The sequence below is a fragment of the Ambystoma mexicanum genome, chromosome 13 (genome assembly GCF_040938575.1).
Source record: "Ambystoma mexicanum isolate Mex_15411 chromosome 13, UKY_AmexF1_1, whole genome shotgun sequence".
NCBI classification, from domain to species: Eukaryota; Metazoa; Chordata; class Amphibia; order Caudata; family Ambystomatidae; genus Ambystoma; species Ambystoma mexicanum.
The window spans coordinates 607,338,609-607,359,771 of record NC_090938.1 but is presented as its reverse complement, the minus strand read 5'-3'; positions in this window follow the sequence as shown (position 1 = coordinate 607,359,771).

Here is a 21,163-nt window from a genome sequence, read left to right as displayed (position 1 = left end):
TTATTTTGGCATGATCCTCATCTTCGTTCGCTCTGTAGCATTGGGGAGAATCGCTTCGCTGGTGCCCTACCACTTCCAGCCTTCCTGAATATTCTTGCACACAGTGCTTACCCCCCTGTGCGGCACATATCTTCTCTGACTGGACCCTAAAGTAAAAGTTTAAACTGTTTATTAGAAGAAAGTTGTTGCTTGGTGCTTGCTACTGCAAAGCTTCTTCCCAGGGCACTCAAGGGGCTTTCTTGCCTTCCCCAGGAACCCAGATTCACCAATTAGCACACGTTCCTGTTTATGACTGTGACTTGTCAAAGAAAATGCGTTCAAAAGACAGGATTCTGAAAAGCAATTAATTGCTTTATGATACATGCCACCCTGCCCCATTCCATTCAGAGGTTGCTAGACCAGTCCTGGTTTTAGCTTTGCATTATGGGGCTTTATGTCCCAGGATTATAATGGGTGGGCCCAGGACTACAACTCTCAGATTGCAAAGCTGAAACCAGGATTGGACAAGCCTCTCCCGACTGGAGCCAGTCATGTTGGAATGTATGCTTTAGTGTTGTAGTAGCCATTGGCTAGTGATATTTGACTCTTGGCGAGTAAGAAATTGTGTGCTGTGTGCATGTGCAGAATTGAGGCGGAGAGTGACTTTTCTATGGCTTGCTAGTAGTGGGCAACGTGAATTCTTGCTCGTTAGCAATTGGGGTTCAGCTAAGCAAGCTGCTTTCCACACACTGTACTGACTCTGGGAGTAGGCATTATGACAGTTAATTACATTTCTTACAATACACAGCAGCCTGCAATGCCCATATAACAGCCTGTAAATAATGTTCTTATTATAGGCTATTTGTGACATCGCTACTGACCTGTAATAAGAAATTACATTACAGTTGTTCTGTAATCAATGTTATGCTTCATTTGTGATGTCACAATGCCTGCTGCTACATCAAGTACAGATGAGAACCCAGTAGCCACTGCAGCACTTTATTAACGCAGTGACACGCTTTTCAAATTCCTTTCTTGTAAAATAGCTTTCTGTGACACTTTACATGATTAACTAATAAGAAATTGTTCATTTTGTGCACTGCTGGAGTTCAACACGAGAGCAAAAATCTTAATGTTATTGCTTATCTTACGGCTCAAAATGAAAACGAATTTAGATGCATTTAATTAAACTGTTTAAATTATTTTTCTTCAACACATTAGAAGCTGCATGTTAGCTTAAAAGAAATCCAAACAGATTTTTTAAACAACAGAGCTTTTATATTGCACTTCTTGCTGGAGACCAGCCTCTAAGCGGGACCGAGAACTGAACTCAGGTTCTTTTGCTTCTCAGACAAGCACATTGCCCCTGAGATATCCTCCCAGCCCCACCAGAGTGGATTCTAAATTGATCATATATATCAGCAAGTGGAAGATTTTATAGATTGCAATAAGCAAGAGGCTTGTGTTAGGAGCGAGGATTGAGACACGGACACAGAGAGCTCATAGTTTGGGCTATAAACATTTATTCAAAGTAAAAGGGGGTTGGAAAATGCCTCTATGTCCCTATTCTAGGGGGGGGGGGTTTCCCTACCTCAACAAAACGAAGGACCTTGAAAGTGCACAAATGTTCAAGTTCAAAAGGAAAGGCATAACTCCAACACAAAAAGTTCCCAATGGATAATGTTCGCAGTTCCAGGGGATTGCTCCTTCCCCAGGTGTTCTCTTCAAGATACTCTAAACCCTGCTAGGGTTTTCCCATGTGTTCCACTTGACACACTTGCAAACTTGTATACATATTGCATTCATTCTGTTATTTCTCCTTTTTAAACACTGTGTCTCCCATTCCCTTTTATGTGCCTTCTTCGTCTTTATTTGTCCTTGATGAAGTTGCCAAAGTGCCCTGCTGTCCCAGCTTCCCTCCTGAGGTCTCACTGGCTTTCTGTGGCGACTTTGGTAAGGTTGCCGAAGTGCCCGCTCTCCCAGCTTCCCTACTGAGGACTCACCGGCTTTCTGTGGCATCCTTCGGTTTTTCCGGCGGTGAACGTGAAGTGGCTCTTCGGCATCCCAACCCCACTTCCTGCGCCCACCGACTTTGCTTGTAGGCTGCCCTGTCCTTTGCGGCTCCTGCCTGTCTGCTGTGTGCTTCTCCGTGTTGGGACGGCGTGGATACTGCTCTGTGGTTCCTGCAAATGGCAGGAAGTCTTCTCCCTTCCTCTCGTGGCTTCTATGTGGTAGACTGGCTCCTGCAGTCTTCTATCTCTGGCATTTCCCTTGAGCTGGTTGGCTCCACGGTCTTCCTTGAAGCACAGTAATGCCTCTGTCAGCACCGAAAGAATGAGACTTCACCGGGCAGCGTCTCTCACCTGTCAGCTGGTTAGGGTTTTTAATGTCCTGGCACCTATTATGTGCTCACAACCAATAGCGAGCATCTTGTGCTTCTTGCCTTTACTGATCCTCGTTACTCCAGTCAACTTTCTCGTTGCAGTACTTTCACATGCTTGGAAATGGTAATCAGTTCTTGGTAACTTATGTATAGAACATTGGAAATGTAAAACAACAAACAGAATGCTCAATTACCCCTCTTTTAGTCCACTATAGAACCGGGTCACTGAACAAAGAGAGGAGTATTGATAGATTCACAATTTCATCTATCTACCATTCACGTAGAGCAAAAAGATTTTCACCAGAGCATAAACAAAGTAAAAAAGCACTTTAATCAATTAATTTTCAACACACAGAAAAATATGATGGGCGCTTTCCACAAGACACCAAAGTTCACATTTCACAGTTTAAAGAAACACCAATTATAAAAAGTCTAGCAAAATCACGTGTTCTACCAGTGGTGTCTAAAGTTAGTAGAGTGACACTTATGACAGATCACCTTAACACATTTTTTCTCAATATATTTTTTGTATTGCAATTTCGGGGGAAAAAACTATAAATGTACAGCATTAGAAAAAGTACTTGTACTGCAAGAAAAGACACAGTTGTTTCAATGTCTACAGGATGTCAACATATGTTTCGGCACAGAAATTACATCAACACCATCCTTGGTGTTTTGCTGTTTTATATGTGGCCCTCTTCAGGACGATATATTGCTTGTTCAGGTTGACTGAAAGTTCAAAACAAATCCCCAGTTTATGCGCAATTTTTATCGGGTGCTTTATGTTCTATCATAGTTGGACTGAAGCATGATTTCTTTGGCTGGAAAATGGAGATACACTTCCAATTCGTGGGTTGCGCTATGCAAACAATCTTGTTTCGTACTGCTTGTCAATTTAGCAGAAGTTTTTTGGCCGGCCGTGGTGCCGATGTCATTATTTTCTCAAGGATAGGTTCACTGTTGGCCATGTCACGGAACCTTTCATTTATTGGTCGATTAGTGATGGCACTGGGAAATGGGCTTCGGATCAGGCTATACTCGACTTTTTGGTTAGTTGCGGCTTTGTCTTTTTCATATCGTCTCATCCACCAGCTTTTTGAATTGCAGACATTTAAGGGTACGGATGTCCTCTCGGGTCGCAGAAGTTTTGCAGCCTCGGCGAGAGGCCACACCAAAGAGCTTATTCCCCATTGTGCTTCTGGCTATCTGACAGAGCATTGTCTACTTTGATGGTAATCTTCCAGATTTTGCTGCTCTTGTTGCTGCTTTCCATCAGACCTGATGGCATCAATACTTGCTCGTGCTACGTCTGTCTCAGCACTACCCCCCGCCCCCTCCACCACCACCACCACCACCACCTCCCCAAGGGCCTGAAGAGGGGATCAGGCATGAGGATGTAGAGGAGGAGGATGAAGAGGATGACTAGGTTGAGGTTATGGAAGTCCATACTACCAGCACTCGCCGTGAGTCTAGGGTGTGGCGGTTATTTACCATTCAAGGTGACGTACCAAAAGCACATGCGAACAAGGTCACCCGCAACCAGTGAAATAAATGGTACCGAGTCATGGGAGGCCTGGTTCGTACAGCTTTGGTACGACATCTATGAAGTGACACCTAAGGTGGTTCCACGGTGGGGCCGTTCGCAAAATTGTACCTTGTGAGGAACGTAGTAGGTTGAGTTCCTCTACCACATCCTCTGTTTCCACTCCGGTCACCACAAGAGACACTCCTGTGGGACAGCGCATCCCTCCAGCTGCCTCACAGGCCATCCATGATGCTGATGACCCTCACCTTTCGAGGGTCACAGTTTTGTGTATGTACTGCGACGCAGTACTCTGCAGGGGGGAGAGACTTCGAAGTGCTTTCGAGACTGTGGTCAAGGAGCACGAGAAGACCTGCCCACTACCTAAGTAAGGCCCACCCTACATCTTCCTCTCTCCACCTGCCCTTTCTTATCCCTGTGGTTGGTGTCCCCCCTTACTCTGCTTTCCTCTCCTCTTCTAGTGTGTCGTGTGTAAAAAAACAAAAAAAATATAAAACAAAAATCCCCAAAAAAAGGCTGTTTTCAGAGCCGCCTTTCACAGTCTAAAAATAGAAGTGGCAAATAAATTGAGCAGGACCCTGTGCATTTTTTTTTAGAAATCTGTGAACAGTTCGCGGACATCTAAAATTTTGGGGGGCTGCCCTATCAAAACCATTGCACTTTTCTCTGGGAGGAAGTGGTGGCTCTGAAAAGAGCCTTTTTGTGGTGTTTTTTGTGTTTGAAAAACTTAAAATAGTCAACACCTACTGCAAAATGGATGGCTATAATTGCATAAAAGGTTGCAATGCATTTTGTACATTTCTCAGAAAAATCTGATTACCAGCATAAGATGGACTCCATCTCTGCGAAAAATGTATGTACTGCGAAACATAATATTTTCATTGTGGAAAGAAGGCATGCCAATATCTCTTAGAAAGGCACAAACAGCCTTATTAACATTCTGCCTCGCTTTCTCCATTTGTGGACCAAATGAAGAAGAACGCAGCCAGATTTGTCTCTGCGCAATACAAGAATAAGTTACTTGGGAATTTGGAAACATGTCCATGACCTTCCCAAGTCCTTCTTTCATTGCAAATTGCATAGAAATTCCTTACACATGTCCCAAACTGTTCCCTCCACAATGAATTATAATTATGTCTGGATGACACTGTGTCTCCAAAGGAGCACAGAGAGGTACCAAGTCCAACCACTTCATTCCATGCACTCTATGCCAGTGCACTTCCACATGAGGGAATCCAATATCTGCAGCTACTCCACAGCGTTCTGCATGCACCTCCAACCAATGTATCCATGAATCTCCCAAAATCCAGATAATCTGTTTTCTGAAACACACATCCATAGCTAACTGTCTTCTCACAGGAAAAAGACTTTCTGACAAACTCTCTCCTTACACAACACACCCATTAAACTTTACTAACCAATCCCTTGCTCTGCTCATTCTCATTTGCATGCCTCTCCACCCCAAATTCCCCATATGTAATACGCGATGTCCGTGGACTACCGCCACGTCCGCGGACATATCGTAACTTGGACAGCTCTTCTACCATTTCCACTTCACTCTCTGTGCCATTCCCTCATTGGATACAGCTAACTAGTCACACAACCATCCACCAATCACACCCAAGACCTCTACATCTAACTCCATCATCAGAGTTCAGCACTTCAAATGTACTGTTGATCACTCTGAGTACAAGTCTCATATCATTGGAAAGCACCTACTACAAAAACTACTCTACAAGTCTCCAAGATTTCTACTTGCAGCTGCATGCATATCCACATGTATGAATACAAACTACAGGTATGCATATTTTCTGCACAGTACATGTACAACTCTTATAAATGCATATAAACAGAGTAACTGCAACTTAACCTGTGTAACCTTTAAAATGAACTTACTGTCATTTTTCCCCATCTGCTATAATCAACTGTCATTTCCAAACCTGTCTGCTATCATTTTTTTTTTTTACACACACACACCTATCTAAAACATTATAATATTAGAAGATGGAAGAAATAACAATATCATTGTGGAAAAACACTTAGTAGTGTATTATAAAATTACACATAGCCAGTAAAATGTCATGCATCTTCATACACTCACACACATATGCACCATCATTGAAAAGCTCCCTGATGCAATAACACCACTATCTGTAAATCACATCCTTGTGCTTTATTACCCACACCTTCACAAATGCCTGCATTCCATGCTTTTCTCTACAGTTTCTGCCATTTACCTTATAAAAATTGCAAAATAAATATATCATTATTTCTTCTTTCTCCTAACATCCTATAACACAGCTGTACAAAACAAAGTGAGTTTCATACAGTTAATATTCTACTCATTTGCAAAGCATGTTGAACTAAAATATTGTAAATACTATATAAATGCTGCACATAGTCAAATGAAACTACATGCATACACTATGCTCAGATATTAAACAAGAATACTGCTACAAAAACATAAAAATCAACGTCTCAATTAACATCAGTGCTATAAACACACAAAATGAGTAACTTCTTTCTTTTACAATTGCAGTGAAGACCACTCTCCTGGAAAACAGCAGCATCTGAACTACAAACAACTCCAAAGAAACCTGCTCATTCCACAAAAAAACATAAGTACAACATGACCTTAATTTTCTTGCCTAATCTTTAAATATCTCCACGGTCTTGCTCCCCCTTATCTCTCCTCCCTCCTCTCTTTCTACACTCCCCCACTCCCTTCGCTCTGCTGACCACTTCCTTCTCACTGTTCCAAGATTTGTGCACCATTTTGCTCACAAATCACCATTTATTAAACAGGGATTAGCAGGCAGATTGACACACAAATCCCTGTTTTTCTTACCACAAATAACATAACTCAACCCCTTGAATGTTAGTATTACAAAACAAAGAACTGTCTTAATTAAAAACAGCTCATACAGTCATTTAGCAAAACAAAACAATCTTCCAGTACAGAAACATTGCCTTCTCTATCAAAATGTAAAAGAAAACAAAAAATGATTAACAAGAATGCAGCTACCACTACTGCTAAAACTGCTCCTATAAATCTTGATATAGTAGCAAGTAACCATACCAAAAAAAGTATTTTAGCAAAAATGTTCTGCCACAGAGTCCTTCAGATTCTTATAAAAACAGGAGACAAATCACGCACAACCCTTAAAACCTACCGTAGAAAATTAATCTTAGAAGCTTTGATAGACAGTGCAATCCTTCTCAAAAGAAAGGTATTTATTAGTGTTAAACAGAATGAAACCACTAACAAAAAAACGAACTAAATTACAAAAAAGACTTCTCAATAAAAGGAATGTCAACAAAAATAACTTCTTAAATATCTGTGGAGGTGAATGGAGTCACACCACAAGCACAGAACCATATTTTAATGAAGAAGCATACAAACAAAATCAAACAAACACAATTTCCATACATAGCAGTGGACGAGGTTATGAAATACTTAATAATACCATAAAGCAACAAGAAATACTGCTTACAAAAATATCCCCAGAAAACTCAGTATCAACTCTCCATTCGACTGAACCAGAACTTCCAGTATACAAATGGCCATGCACGTCAATGTGTAACATTGCCAAAAAATCTTTCAAATCTTTACAACAGTTCCTCAATCAATATGTGAAAGGGAAAGACAAAATCAAAATGAAACTGCTGCAAAATATGGATACCTGTCCAGTACACAATTACACAGGACTACAAGGACATTCACTGGCCTGCATTTCAGGACCTATTTGCAAAAGCACCTTCCATTATATCAAAATGATATCAACACATCATTCAACTATAAGAAATCTAGTATATACACTGTACTATGCTAAAAGTCCTGCTTTAGAACTAGCCAATTTAAATAACAATCTTCTGCATGGTACAGCCAAAGACCTACTGGAAGAAATAGTGCATATCCAGAAATAATATTTTGGGAGTGAAAGCCACTTACAAAATACAGTAGATGTACAACAAACTAGCAATAATTGTACAGATGGCAAACTTCTACTACACACATACCAAAAATAAATACTAAAATTTAAAAGTACATCTGCTGAAATACCAAACCATGTGTGTGTGTGTTGCCGCAGAACTTTTTATAAAAGTATCACAAAAACTATAGATGTAACATACAAAATAGAAAACAATGAAGATTCCAAATGGTTTGAATTAGCTCTCTACCTTATAGCAGAAAACAAATATGAAATAACTGACCCCTTAATATTTTGCAGTTACTGCACTACAAAACATGACAACAATCAAACTCCTTCACGTGCTATCACAAATAATTTGGAATTATTCCCACTACCAAAACCCCTGCAACAACTGAATTTATATGAGAGCATCATAATTCAAACAGTGCACCCCTTTCAAGCAATAATACGCCTTCAACCAAAAACAGCAAAATTACCTCCCTTTGAATTGGTGAAAGGCATTCACGGCAAAGTAGTTTATTTACCATTAGATCTAAAAGAAAATGTGCACACTCTGGGAGTGCAACGTCCAATAGAGCAATCTTTAATTGTCTTAGTAAATGGTGTACCTACAAAAGACAAAACAAATTGGCAACAACTCGTAGACTTACATAAAGTTAGACAAGCCTTGCAATATCTAAAAGATAATAATGAATACTACAAAGAAATACATATTAAAGAAAACCTAAGGGAAACAACTGAAATAATTCAAGAGTCACCAGAAACTGGTCAATTTGAACTTCTAGATCCTGCTACAGTATCCAACATTTTAGACCATTATACAATTCATCCATTACACTCTAATGACACCATAGATGATGCACTAGAAACATACCAAATGCGACAAACCAAAGGATCACCAATCAACATATGTGAAAAAAAGTATAGAAGCACGTGCTTTTCCTCTACTCTTTCCTACTGGCAAAGGAGGAAGGCACGAAGATAGACCTATTCAGATAACATCATCAGAATACCACTCATTACAAATGTATTCTGAAGATCCCAGATTTAGACAAAATGTGGAATACATATTCCACCTACTCTTTGAAAGTGAATTACTACAAAAAGTGCAAGAAAAAGATGAGGTTTTACAAACAAGCATTACAAATCTGTTAGCAAACATGCATGGTACTAAAGAGTACTGGTTCTGATGTCACGGAGATGTACGTTGTATGATAAGAAACCTTGACCCACCCACTTGGTTTGTTACATAAAGTTGTGCAGAATATGCATGGGAAGATTTACATGATTTCCTACGCATATCAAACAAAAACAAAACAAACATAGATGTACTAACACCTGGAGAACTTTGCTCTCTAGATCCTGTTAATGTTTCAAGATATTTCCATCATCGCTTCATTGCTATGCTACACTTTATTTGTAATAAAACTGTCCTCCCATTGGAGAAGTGCAACACTTCTTTTGGAGAAAGGGATACCAAGCCAGAGGAGCACCACATATCCACATGCTTTTATGGATTAAAGATGCTCCTAAATTTGGTCAAGACAGTGATGCCACTGTTTTACAGTTTATCGAAAAATATGTCACTTGTAAAATTCCATCAGAAGCAACAAATAGTGATCTTCATGCACAAATTGTACAATTTCAAAGACACAAATGTGGCAAATATTGTCGTAGCAAATACAAAAACAAAGGGAAATACTACACCAAATGCCGCTTTGGTTTCCCTAGACCAGTTCCAGAAACAGGTGAAGTGAACAACTTCATGTCTTCAGTTAGACATAGTGTTAAAGGTAAATCACCTAAAAACACATATTACATAAAAAGAACAGAAGAAGCAAAATATATCAATGATTACAATCCAATCATTGCCCTATTATGGAATACAATCATAGATGTGCAGTACATTGCAGACAATTCCACTGCAGTTGCACGATATGTTACAGCCTACTTAACTAAAGCAGAAAAAACAGAGCTTCAAGATCTCTGGAATGACCTATCATCAGATAAAACAATGTCTCAGAAATTGTACAGCTTGGGCATAAAAATGATCTCCCATAGAGAGTGTGGCTGCTATGAAGCTGCAGATCGTTTAACCGGTACTGCTTTGTATGGAAAATCTGAAAATATAGTATGGCTAAGTCTTGGTCCTGCTAAATCTAGAAAAAGAGTTCTCAAATCATACGACGCCAAAAATGATCCCAACAGCCAAGACATTTTGAAAAACAATTTACTAGACACATACTACCCAAATAGAAGTACTGCTTTGGAAACCATTTGTCTATACCACATAGCCCAAAACTTCACATACAAAAATAATATAAAACCCAACGGAAAAAAGGTAGATACAGACTGACAAATTGTGAAGGCAGCTTCGTAAGACTTACCAAAACAAGTTTAAGTAATCATATCAAATTGTCATCAAAAACTCCACAACAAAAAAGAACTATATTACATGTCCCTGCTACAACTCTTCAAACCATGGAGAAAAGAAGAAGAGATACTAGATAACTATGACTCCTATGAAGACGCTTTCAAAGCAAATGAAAGCACTATAACTGATGTAAACTTTACACATTACAAAACAATGTTGCACAATGAACAGCAACACGAAGAAGAACTCCAGGCCCAACTAGATAAGAATACTCCCGACAGTAGTCAACCTTCTGTAACATGAAGCCAAGAACCACTGGGACAGCAACTAATAGCAAATGAGGCAGAATTAGCTCTGACAGAAGTAGAAAACACCATGTGTCCCTATGTAGCTACAGAAAACATAACTGAACTACAATCAAAACTGAACAATGAGCAGCGTAGCATTTTTCAAGAAGTAACAAAAGAAATTGCACATGGTGTACAACATGAAAATAAAGAATGCACCTGCCAAAATTACAAACCTATACTACTATACATCAGTGGTGAAGCTGGTTCAGGCAAAACATTCTTAACCAAATCATCAGCAAGTTCCTTCAACAATTGACAAACAACAAACTGTCAGCTGTTGTAACTGCCCAGAAAGGTGTAGCTGCCTACAACATAGGCAGTGTCACTTTACACCGATTACTACTCCTGCCAGTAGAACACTAAAACAAATTACAATATTACAAACTTTCTACAGAAGCTGCAATGGAACTACGCAGAGTGTTAAAACAAATGAAAATGCTACTAATAGATGAAGTGAGCATGGTCTCCAACCTAATGTTGGCTGTCATGATGCCTACCCCCGGAGCACCAGGCCAGGCCCAGCACCCCCGGAAGCAGGCATCATGCCCTCGGGTAAAAGCCCAGCGGCCCCTTATAGGGGCTCTTTGGACTCAGTCCTGGCGCCTTTGGCGCCAGGCTCATGTTGGACATCAGTCCTGGCGCCATAGGCGCCAGGCTCATAAAGGGAGGTGTTTTGTGCACTTACCTGATGCAGACCATGCTGCACGCTTCAGGCCTCCCTGAGACCTGAAACGGACTATTTTTTCATAGGGACTATTTTTTCACTCGGGCGTGGCCAGGGAAGGATACATACCTAGTTGGGGAAGGATACATACCTGGGACTTCTTTGGAGGCTATTTAAGCCACGCCCAGACAGCAGCTCATGCTTCGCGTTGTTCTGCTTCCTGCAGCTTAACGCTCACCGTGTCTGCTCCTGCTCCTGGACTCCAGCCACGCCTGCCTCGAACCTGGAAGACCTGCAAGGAAGGTAGAGAAGAGAAAGGTGAAAACCAAGGAGTATTTCAAATTTCTTACCTGCATCCGGAATCTTCTCGCCAGCATCCCTGAAGAAAGACTTCCATTTAAAAGCATTGCCTTGCTCGCTGCAGCGCCACGCTTCACTCACCTGTCCTCGAGACATCTCCCGGCTCCATCGCGGCTGTCAGCATCGGAAGCCACATCTCTGCACCTAGGGGAGAGAGGAAGAAACAAAAGGTGAGCAGAAGGAACACAGAAGGAAAGCCTGATTAACAGCCATAATACTTACCGGCTTTTCTTCCACATTTCGGGTCGGCGCCGCCCCGTTGGCAGGTACCGTACCCCGGCCCCTATGGGGAAAGGACAAGAGACATTTCTGGGGAATGATAAGGACATTTAGAGGGATCGCCCTCATCACTACTCACCTCGGCAGTTTAACCCCTCGACGCATCGCCTTCATTCTGCACCTGAAATAAAGGACAGATCACAAGTTAGAAAGACAACATAAAGGGGGCCTCACTTGAACTTTGAACTTTCATACTTACGGCGCATCGCTCAGGAAAGTCAAGTGGATTTTGCCAGCGCCATTCTGAAAACCAGTGAAGTAACTGGACGAACGCGCGCCCCTGCACCAGAAGCAGGATGGAGAGTTCATCCTTCCAAACCATAAGGTGAGCTTAAACCGGGGTTTGGAGGAAGTTAGAGAGGAACGAAGGGGGAAAGGGGGGAGCTAGCACACTATTCTGCAGACTGTTAATCCCCTTTCTCATCTGCAGAAGGATATTCCTACGGGCCAAGCAAGCACGATTTGGAGGTCCTGTCCAATCGGTGTTCCGGGTCCTGCGCATCACACTAGAAGAGGCCACAGCAATCCAGACTAGACCAGCGCCCCCGTGGGAACGCCCCCAGGTGAGCGTTACAGAACGCGAAGCCTTCCTACAAATTCCCACCCAGGCGCTATGGAAACTTCTGAAACTGACCAGTTGGCCCAATTACTGGGGGAATTACGGGCCGAAGTACACGCCGCTCGTCAAGAGACTAGTGCCCTCAGGAGGGAAGTGATTGTAATAAAGGATAGAGCTGATGACCTGGCTACACAGCTTTTGCAAGGTCAAGCTGGACAAACTCCTTTACCCGGTTCCGGGGGGAACCCCGCTCCTGTGGTTTCCAGTAACCCGGTGCAGATTAATCTACCTGGAAACATGCCACTGGCCCCACCTGAACGCTTTGCTGGGGACCCCAAACGATTCGCCGTATTCATGAATCAGTGTCGTTTGCACTTCCTATGCAGACCTGGGGCCTTCCCTAATGATCAGACCAAGGTAGCCTTTGTGTTGTCATATCTCAGCGGCTGTGCTGCCGATTGGTCAGTCCCACTGGTAACTCAAGATGACCCGATTCTTCGTGATTTTCAAGGATTTCAAACAAGCATGGAAAGGTTATTTGCTCGACACTCCCAGGGAAAGGCTCTGGATGACGAACTTCTATCTCTGCGACAGGGCAATCAAGACCTTCTATCCTACATTGCAACCTTCAATAGACTAATTGTGGAAACTGGTTGGCCAGAGGATAAAAGAATCACGTTATTCTATCGAGGTCTACGCGGAGAACTTAAAGATGTCCTGGCACAAGTTGTAAATCCGCCCCAAGAATGCACTGAATATATAGACTTAGTGGTCCAATTGGATCACAGGCTGCAAAACAGAAAAGCAGATCGGTCCAAGTTTGAAACCCGGGTGTTGGCCAAGACCCACGCTAACCCCAAGGGGGATGATGGCTCGGAGCCTATGCAAATCGGAGGGGTTAAAGGACCCCCAACTCAAAAAGAACGGGAAAGAAGACGACAGATGCAATTATGCCTTTATTGTGGGTCCTCTGGACACTTTCTACGAGATTGCCCGGTTAAGCCGCCCAAGAAGGTGGTAGGAGCCGCTGATAAAATCCATGGAAACTCTGTATCGGGAAACGACCACGCCCGGCAAGCGTAGGGGTCCGCTTGCCGAGCTTGAAAACGAACTCTCAGACCTCGCATTTCATTGTGCCAATGGTCCTTGTAGATCCGGAACAGCCTAAACGGTTGCATTCTATAAAGGCATACATCGATAGTGGGGCTATAGGAAACTATGTCGATCGAGAATTGCTCTCTAGGATAAAACTCCCTCTGCGTCCTAAAACCAACAAAGATGTCATCACCACAGTAGATGGAACCGAAATTGCCTCTGGACCGGTAACACATTCCACAGCTGAGGTGACACTTGTAGGTCCGGATGGCCATCCGGAGGCAGTTGTGTTTGATGTAATCAAGGCTCCACAGTTTCAGCTTATTCTCGGAATCCCTTGGTTAGAGACACATAATCCTCGAATTGATTGGCGAGCGAAGAGAATAACCTTCCCGGATTGTGCACAAACCTGCTACCCAGAAAATCCAAAGATTAATCTAGCATCAGTAACCTCTGTCCCCGTGCAACTACCTCCAGAGTACCAAGACTTTCAGGACGTCTTCCAAAAGGAACAGGCCAACACGTTACCTCCCCACAGATTGTACGATTGCCAAATCGATCTGGTGCCCGGTGCACAACCCCCTTGTAGCAGGATTTACGCCCTTACTGAACCAGAGAATCTGCATTTGAGACAATATTTAGATCAATACCTCGCCAATGGTTTCATTCGCCCGTCAAAGTCCCCGGCATCCTCAGCTTTGTTCTTCGTGCCTAAAAAAGAAGGCAACCTTAGAACTTGTATCGATTACCGCGCATTGAACCAGATAACTGTTAAAAATCGTTACCCTCTTCCTCTGATCCCTGAACTCCTTGACCAGGTGAAGAACGCTTGCGTATACACCAAGTTAGATCTCCGGGGGGCTTATCATCTGGTACGAGTAAAAGAAGGCGACAAATGGAAAACGGCCTTCCGTACAAAATATGGACTATTCGAATACCACGTGATGCCTTTCGGGTTGTGCAACGCGCCTGCAGCCTTCCAATTCTTCATGAACGATGTCCTTCGGGAACTCATCGATGTCTGTGTTGTCGTGTATATCGATGACATTCTTGTGTACTCCTCTTCGGAATCTGATCACAAAAAGCATGTCAGGGCCGTCCTAGAGAAACTGCGCCAGCACAAACTGTTTGCCAAGCTGGAAAAATGTGTTTTCCATACCACCGAGGTTGAGTTTCTCGGATTCATCCTGACACCTAAAGGGGTCCGAATGGATTCACGGAAAGTGGATGCCATCCTCAAATGGGCATCACCTAGTTCGGTGAAAGGTGTCCAAAGCATGCTTGGTTTTGCCAACTTTTATGGCAGGTTTATCCCGGAGTTTTCACGTGTGGTGCAACCCATCACTGCACTCTTGCGAAAAAATAAACATTTTGAATGGACTGAGGAAGCCGAACAGGCCTTTCAGGAGTTGAAAGCTAAGTTCACGTCCGCACCTATTTTGAAGCACCCGCGTCCCGATCTCACATATATAGTCGAAACCGACGCGTCCAGCTTAGCCATGGGAGCTGTCCTGTCTCAGAGAGACCCTGAAACCAACCAACTGCACCCCGTAGCATTTTGGTCCAGAAAGTTCTCGCCGCCGGAGATAAATTATGCGATCACCGATAAGGAACTATTAGCCATTAAGTCCGCCTTTAAGGCTTGGCGGCATTATCTCCTCGGCGCCCGGCATACCATCACCGTGATCACTGATCACCGAAATTTACAATATTTAAAAACTGCCAAGGCTCAATCGTCTCGACAGCTCCGATGGGCTTTGTTCTTTGCTGAGTTCGATTTTGTAATCACCTACCGCCCCGGCTATAAGAATGGTAAGGCGGACGCTCTATCCCGAATTGGAATGGAAGAAATAGACACAAACTCAGAACCTGTGCCGATAATTCCCGAACAAAGAATTTTGGGGATAACCACTTTACAAACCCTTGAAGACATTCAAGCACGAGTGAAACAATTCCTGGACTCTTCAGCCTTGCAGGATTGGATCAAAAGGGGGTCTAACTTTTCAGTCAAGGATGGCTTACCTTACTTCCAAGGACGCTTATTTTTACCAGAAAAGGAATTGCAAGAACTGGTTATTTCCCGTCATCATGATACCCTGATGGAAGGACATCCTGGCATTGCCAAAACAGAGGAAAAGGTTAAACGACAATTCTGGTGGCCTTCCTGGCGAAAGGATATTAAATCTTTCGTGATGTCCTGTGGAGTTTGTGCCCAAAACAAAGGTCAAAAGACAAGACCCGCCGGTCTTCTTCAGCCCTTAGACATTCCACCAGCACCTTGGCACACCCTGTCACTAGATTTTATCACGGACCGGCCCTCTTGTAATGGTTACAATACTATTCTGGTCGTGGTGGATTTATTTTCCAAAATGGCCCACTTTATTCCGTTGAAAGGATTACCTTCAGCCTTTGTTCTTGCCAAGGAATTCCTCAAAAATATCATCCGTTTGCATGGATTCCCATCCATACTAGTCTCCGATCGGGGAAGCCAGTTTATTTCTCATTTTTGGAAAAAGTGTTGTCAACTGGCACAAATCGACGTAAGACTCTCGACCAGCCACCACCCACAGACCGATGGTCAGACGGAGAGAACGAACCAGACCCTTGAACAATATCTACGATGTATGTTGCACCAATCGGAGGGTAATTGGAAGGACATTTTATGGGTGGCTGAATATGCATACAATAACTCGATACACTCTTGAACTGGTCAGAGCCCCTTTTATACCCTATATGGACATCACCCTCGTACTTCAGACTTGGACTCACCTCTGAGCCTTGAAATGCCCGCAGTGGACCATTTGCATTCTACGATTACTTAAGCCTTCAAGGATGCAACTGCACATTTGCAACATGGGAAAAGGAAATACAAAAAGAATGTGGATCTGCATCGAAGAGAGGCGCCTCCATACCAAATAGGGGATCAAGTATGGTTGGCTACCAAACACCTATCACTCAAGGGGCCTCGAACTTTTAATCCAAGGTATTTAGGCCCTTACTCGATCAAAGCTATAATCAACCCAGTGGCAATCAAGCTCGATCTACCAGCTAACATGCGGATTCACCCCGTTTTTCATGTGTCACTTTTGAAACCAGTGCACCCAGGAACCAGATTACCAAAGCCACCAGAACCGATTCAGATAGATGGGGAGCCTCAATTCGAGGTGAAGAACATTTTGGATTCTAAGATCTCAAAATCAAAACTTTTCTATCTAATTGATTGGAAAGGGTACGGGCCTCAGGAAAGGTCTTGGGAACCCAGTGATCACGTACATGCACCTCGGCTGGTAAAAAGGTTCCATCGGAATTTCCCAAACAAACCGAAACCTCCAGAAGGAACGACCTTGGGAGGGGCCTTGGGGGGGGGAGTGCTGTCATGATGCCTACCCCCGGAGCACCAGGCCAGGCCCAGCACCCCCGGAAGCAGGCATCATGCCCTCGGGTAAAAGCCCAGCGGCCCCTTATAGGGGCTCTTTGGACTCAGTCCTGGCGCCTTTGGCGCCAGGCTCATGTTGGACATCAGTCCTGGCGCCATAAGCGCCAGGCTCATAAAGGGAGGTGTTTTGTGCACTTACCTGATGCAGACCATGCTGCACGCTTCAGGCCTCCCTGAGACCTGAAAGGGACTATTTTTTCATAGGGACTATTTTTTCACTCGGGCGTGGCCAGGGAAGGATACATACCTAGTTGGGGAAGGATACATACCTGGGACTTCTTTGGGGGCTATTTAAGCCACGCCCCGACAGCAGCTCATGCTTCGCGTTGTTCTGCTTCCTGCAGCTTAACGCTCACTGTGTCTGCTCCTGGACTCCAGCCACGCCCGCCTCGAACCTGGAAGACCTGCAAGGAAGGTAGAGAAGAGAAAGGTGAAAACCAAGGAGTATTTCAAACTTCTTACCTGCATCCGGAATCTTCTCGCCAGCATCCCTGAAGAAAGACTTCCATTTAAAAGCATTGCGTTGCTTGCTGCAGCGCCACGCTTCACTCACCTGTCCTCGAGACATCTCCCGGCTCCATCGCGGCTATCAGCATCGGACGCCACATCTCTGCACCTAGGGGAGAGAGGAAGAAACAAAAGGTGAGCAGAAGGAACACAGAAGGAAAGCCTGATTAACAGCCATAATACTTACCGGCTTTTCTTCCACATTTCGGGTCAGCGCCGCCCCGTTGGCAGGTACCGTACCCCGGCCCCTATGGGGAAAGGACAAGAGACATTTCTGGGGAATGATAAGGACATTTAGAGGGATCGCCCTCATCACTACTCACCTCGGCAGTTTAACCCCTCGACGCATCGCCTTCATTCTGCACCTGAAATAAAGGACAGATCACAGGTTAGAAAGACAACATAAAGGGGGCCTCACTTGAACTTTGAACTTTCATACTTACGGCGCATCGCTCAGGAAAGTCAAGTGGATTTTGCCAGCGCCATTCTGAAAACCAGTGAAGTAACTGGACGAACGCGCGCCCCTGCACCAGAAGCAGGATGGAGAGTTCATCCTTCCAAACCATAAGGTGAGCTTAAACCGGGGTTTGGAGGAAGTTAGAGAGGAACGAAGGGGGAAAGGGGGGAGCTAGCACACTATTCTGCAGACTGTTAATCCCCTTTCTCATCTGCAGAAGGATATTCCTACGGGCCAGGCAAGCACGATTTGGAGGTCCTGTCCAATCGGTGTTCCGGGTCCTGCGCATCATGCTAGAAGAGGCCACAGCAATCCAGACTAGACCAGCGCCCTCGTGGGAACCAGGTGAGCGTTACATTGGCTTTGATTCACCTCAGATTACAAAAGTACTTTAAACAAACTACGAAGAGCTCTTTGGAGGAAAACACATTATTGTTTTCGGAGATCTTCTTCAATTGACACCAGTGAAAGGTGAACCTATTTTTAAAACCTTAGGACACAAACTCTGCCATAAAACTGTTGGCAGCATAGGAAATGTCAACCTTTGGCAACATTTCCAATACAGAGAATTAACAGAAAACATGCGACAGTCTGCAGACCTCACCTACGTCAACATTTTAAAAAGTATTAGAGTTGGTGTACTATCTCAAGAAGCACAAGCAATATTAAAAACCTGCCACATCCATGCACTTTATGGCCATAACTCATGTGCTACTGATGTCATGGAACAATTAGCACACAAAAATGACAACTCTATGTCCTTGATGCCAACTCTTGCAAGCTGTTCCAAATTCAATGAAACAATGCTGAAAAAAGAAATGCAACCAATAATTGAAATTTCTGCAACAGACAAACTGGACGTACATGGTATGACACTTCCCATGTGTCAACAAGCCACAACAAGACTAAATAGCTTAGAAAATTAAATCTCCAACACAGTTGGTTTGGAGAAAATATTAAATTATCTTTAAACTGTAGAGTAATGCTTAAACGTAACCTTGACGTGGAGCAAGGACTAGTTAATGGAGCGCTGGGTACAGTTGTTGGCTTTCAAACATACCCACGTGACAACAACATTCCGTTTGTCAATATTCTCTTTGACAAACTTTCAGAAGTAAAAGGGATCGGGCGCTCAACAGCTCGATTCCTTCTTTTCAAAGACATGTATGTACGCAGAGAACAATTTTCTCTAACTCTAGCACAGACAGTCACCATTCACAAATCACAAGGTCTTACCTTAGATAAAGCATTGATAGATATTGGGAACACAGTCTTCGAAGAAGGCATTAGCTACGTAGCACTATCACGCTTACGTACACTTGACGGTCTATTTCTAATCAACTTTGATGCTAGTAAAGTAAACGCTGATATTCCTTGCATTTTAGAATACAATAGACTACGTTCACTATACACCCCCATCTAAAAACATATCCTGTTCCACAAAGAGCAAAACGTTGTAAAAGAAAACAAGTTCAAACAAAAATGCAACAGGATGTCACTGCAAATCCTCCAGAGAGAGTAAAAGAAACTAATACTTCATTAATTAGTACAACCAAAGAACAATATATTACTCGGAGTAACTCAGGTACTTCTTTAAAGAAGCAACACACACTGCAGAAAAATGACTTGGACACAGAACTATCTGGTCCATTCAAATGTTCAAATATAACTGGTGTAAATTGCTACGCAAATGTAGCAATCAATATTCTATTTCAATTGCCACCAATTATTAACAACATTTACTTACACAGTACAGACCAATTGTGTTTGCAAATGTTAGTCCTTCATAGAAATGAAACCAACAATCCTGACAACACCTACAGTGTTCATGGAATAAGACAAGAATTTCCTACTGTGCTGGAATGGTGAAATTCACTATAAACTCACAAGAAAATCCACAAGAATTTCTAATGTACTTGCTACAAGTACTGGAAAACAAAAACATACCTATAAATGAAATCTTCCAGATTTCATACATGTGGAAACATACATGCACTGCACTCTGTGCAACAATATGCAATATGAACAAATCCCTAATGAACGTTTTGTGTATGTATCCATACCTAACTGTGAATCCGTTCCATTTCAGCAACTTGTACAAAATGCAAACCATGGCAGATTATGTACTACCTGCAATTCAGATAATAACTCCACCTTACTAATACAAACACATAGTAAATACGTAATATGAATGCTTCTACGCTACAATGCAGATGGTACCCAAAAACAACTGCAAGCTGATTGGATTGACACATGGTCAAGTGTCACTTGGTAAGAAAACATTCACAGCAATAGGTATAATCTACCACACAGGAGCCACAACCATTGCAGGTCACTACACTGCATATATAAAAAAGAATTGTGGATGGTTCGAATGTAATGATAGTAACATTAATCTAAAGCAGAGATTACCAGCAAATCTTATAAACGCTTAATTAATCTTCTTAAAACCAAAATGTTATAATTAATCTGTACTTAAACATTAACAAAACTTAGAAAACTATAAACAGTTAGAATATGCCAACAGGTATCTAACTGCTCCAAAAATTTTCAACAACCAAACTAATAAATCAATACCACTAATAACTAATCTGTGCATAAACATTAATAAAACTTCTATTTAAAAAGTACAAACAGTTAGAATACGCCAACAGCTATCTAACTGCTCCAAGATTCTGCAACAACCAAACAGATATATCATTACTACTAAATTATAACAAGAAATAAACAGTTAGAATACGCCAACAGGTATCTAACTGCCTCAAGATTTTGCAACAACCCAACAGATAGATTAACAATTTGAGAATATAAATAAAAAGTATAATCGGTTACAATTCAACAACAAGTATCTAACAATCTGCAACAAGCCAACATTAGCCAGAAACAACAAATAAACACTGAAAACACAACAATAAATGTACTGTACCAAAAGATAAAAAGTTTTTTTTTAATCCAACATGGATTTTTTTTTTCTCACAGACCCAATGATTTAACAACAAACACAGAAACTGAGCAAATTTCACAGTACACTGGTTTGTAATCTACTAAATATGAGGGTCGAAAGGAATCAACAATGTCTATTATTCAATGTTATAAGACCTTACAAACTACCGACACTAACATGATCTTTTCTTTTATCACAGAAATTGACTAAGAATATATGTGCTCCAGTTACCAAACCAAACAGTAAGTATATTATAATAAGTACAACTCATAAATACTGCTCCATAACACAACCAATG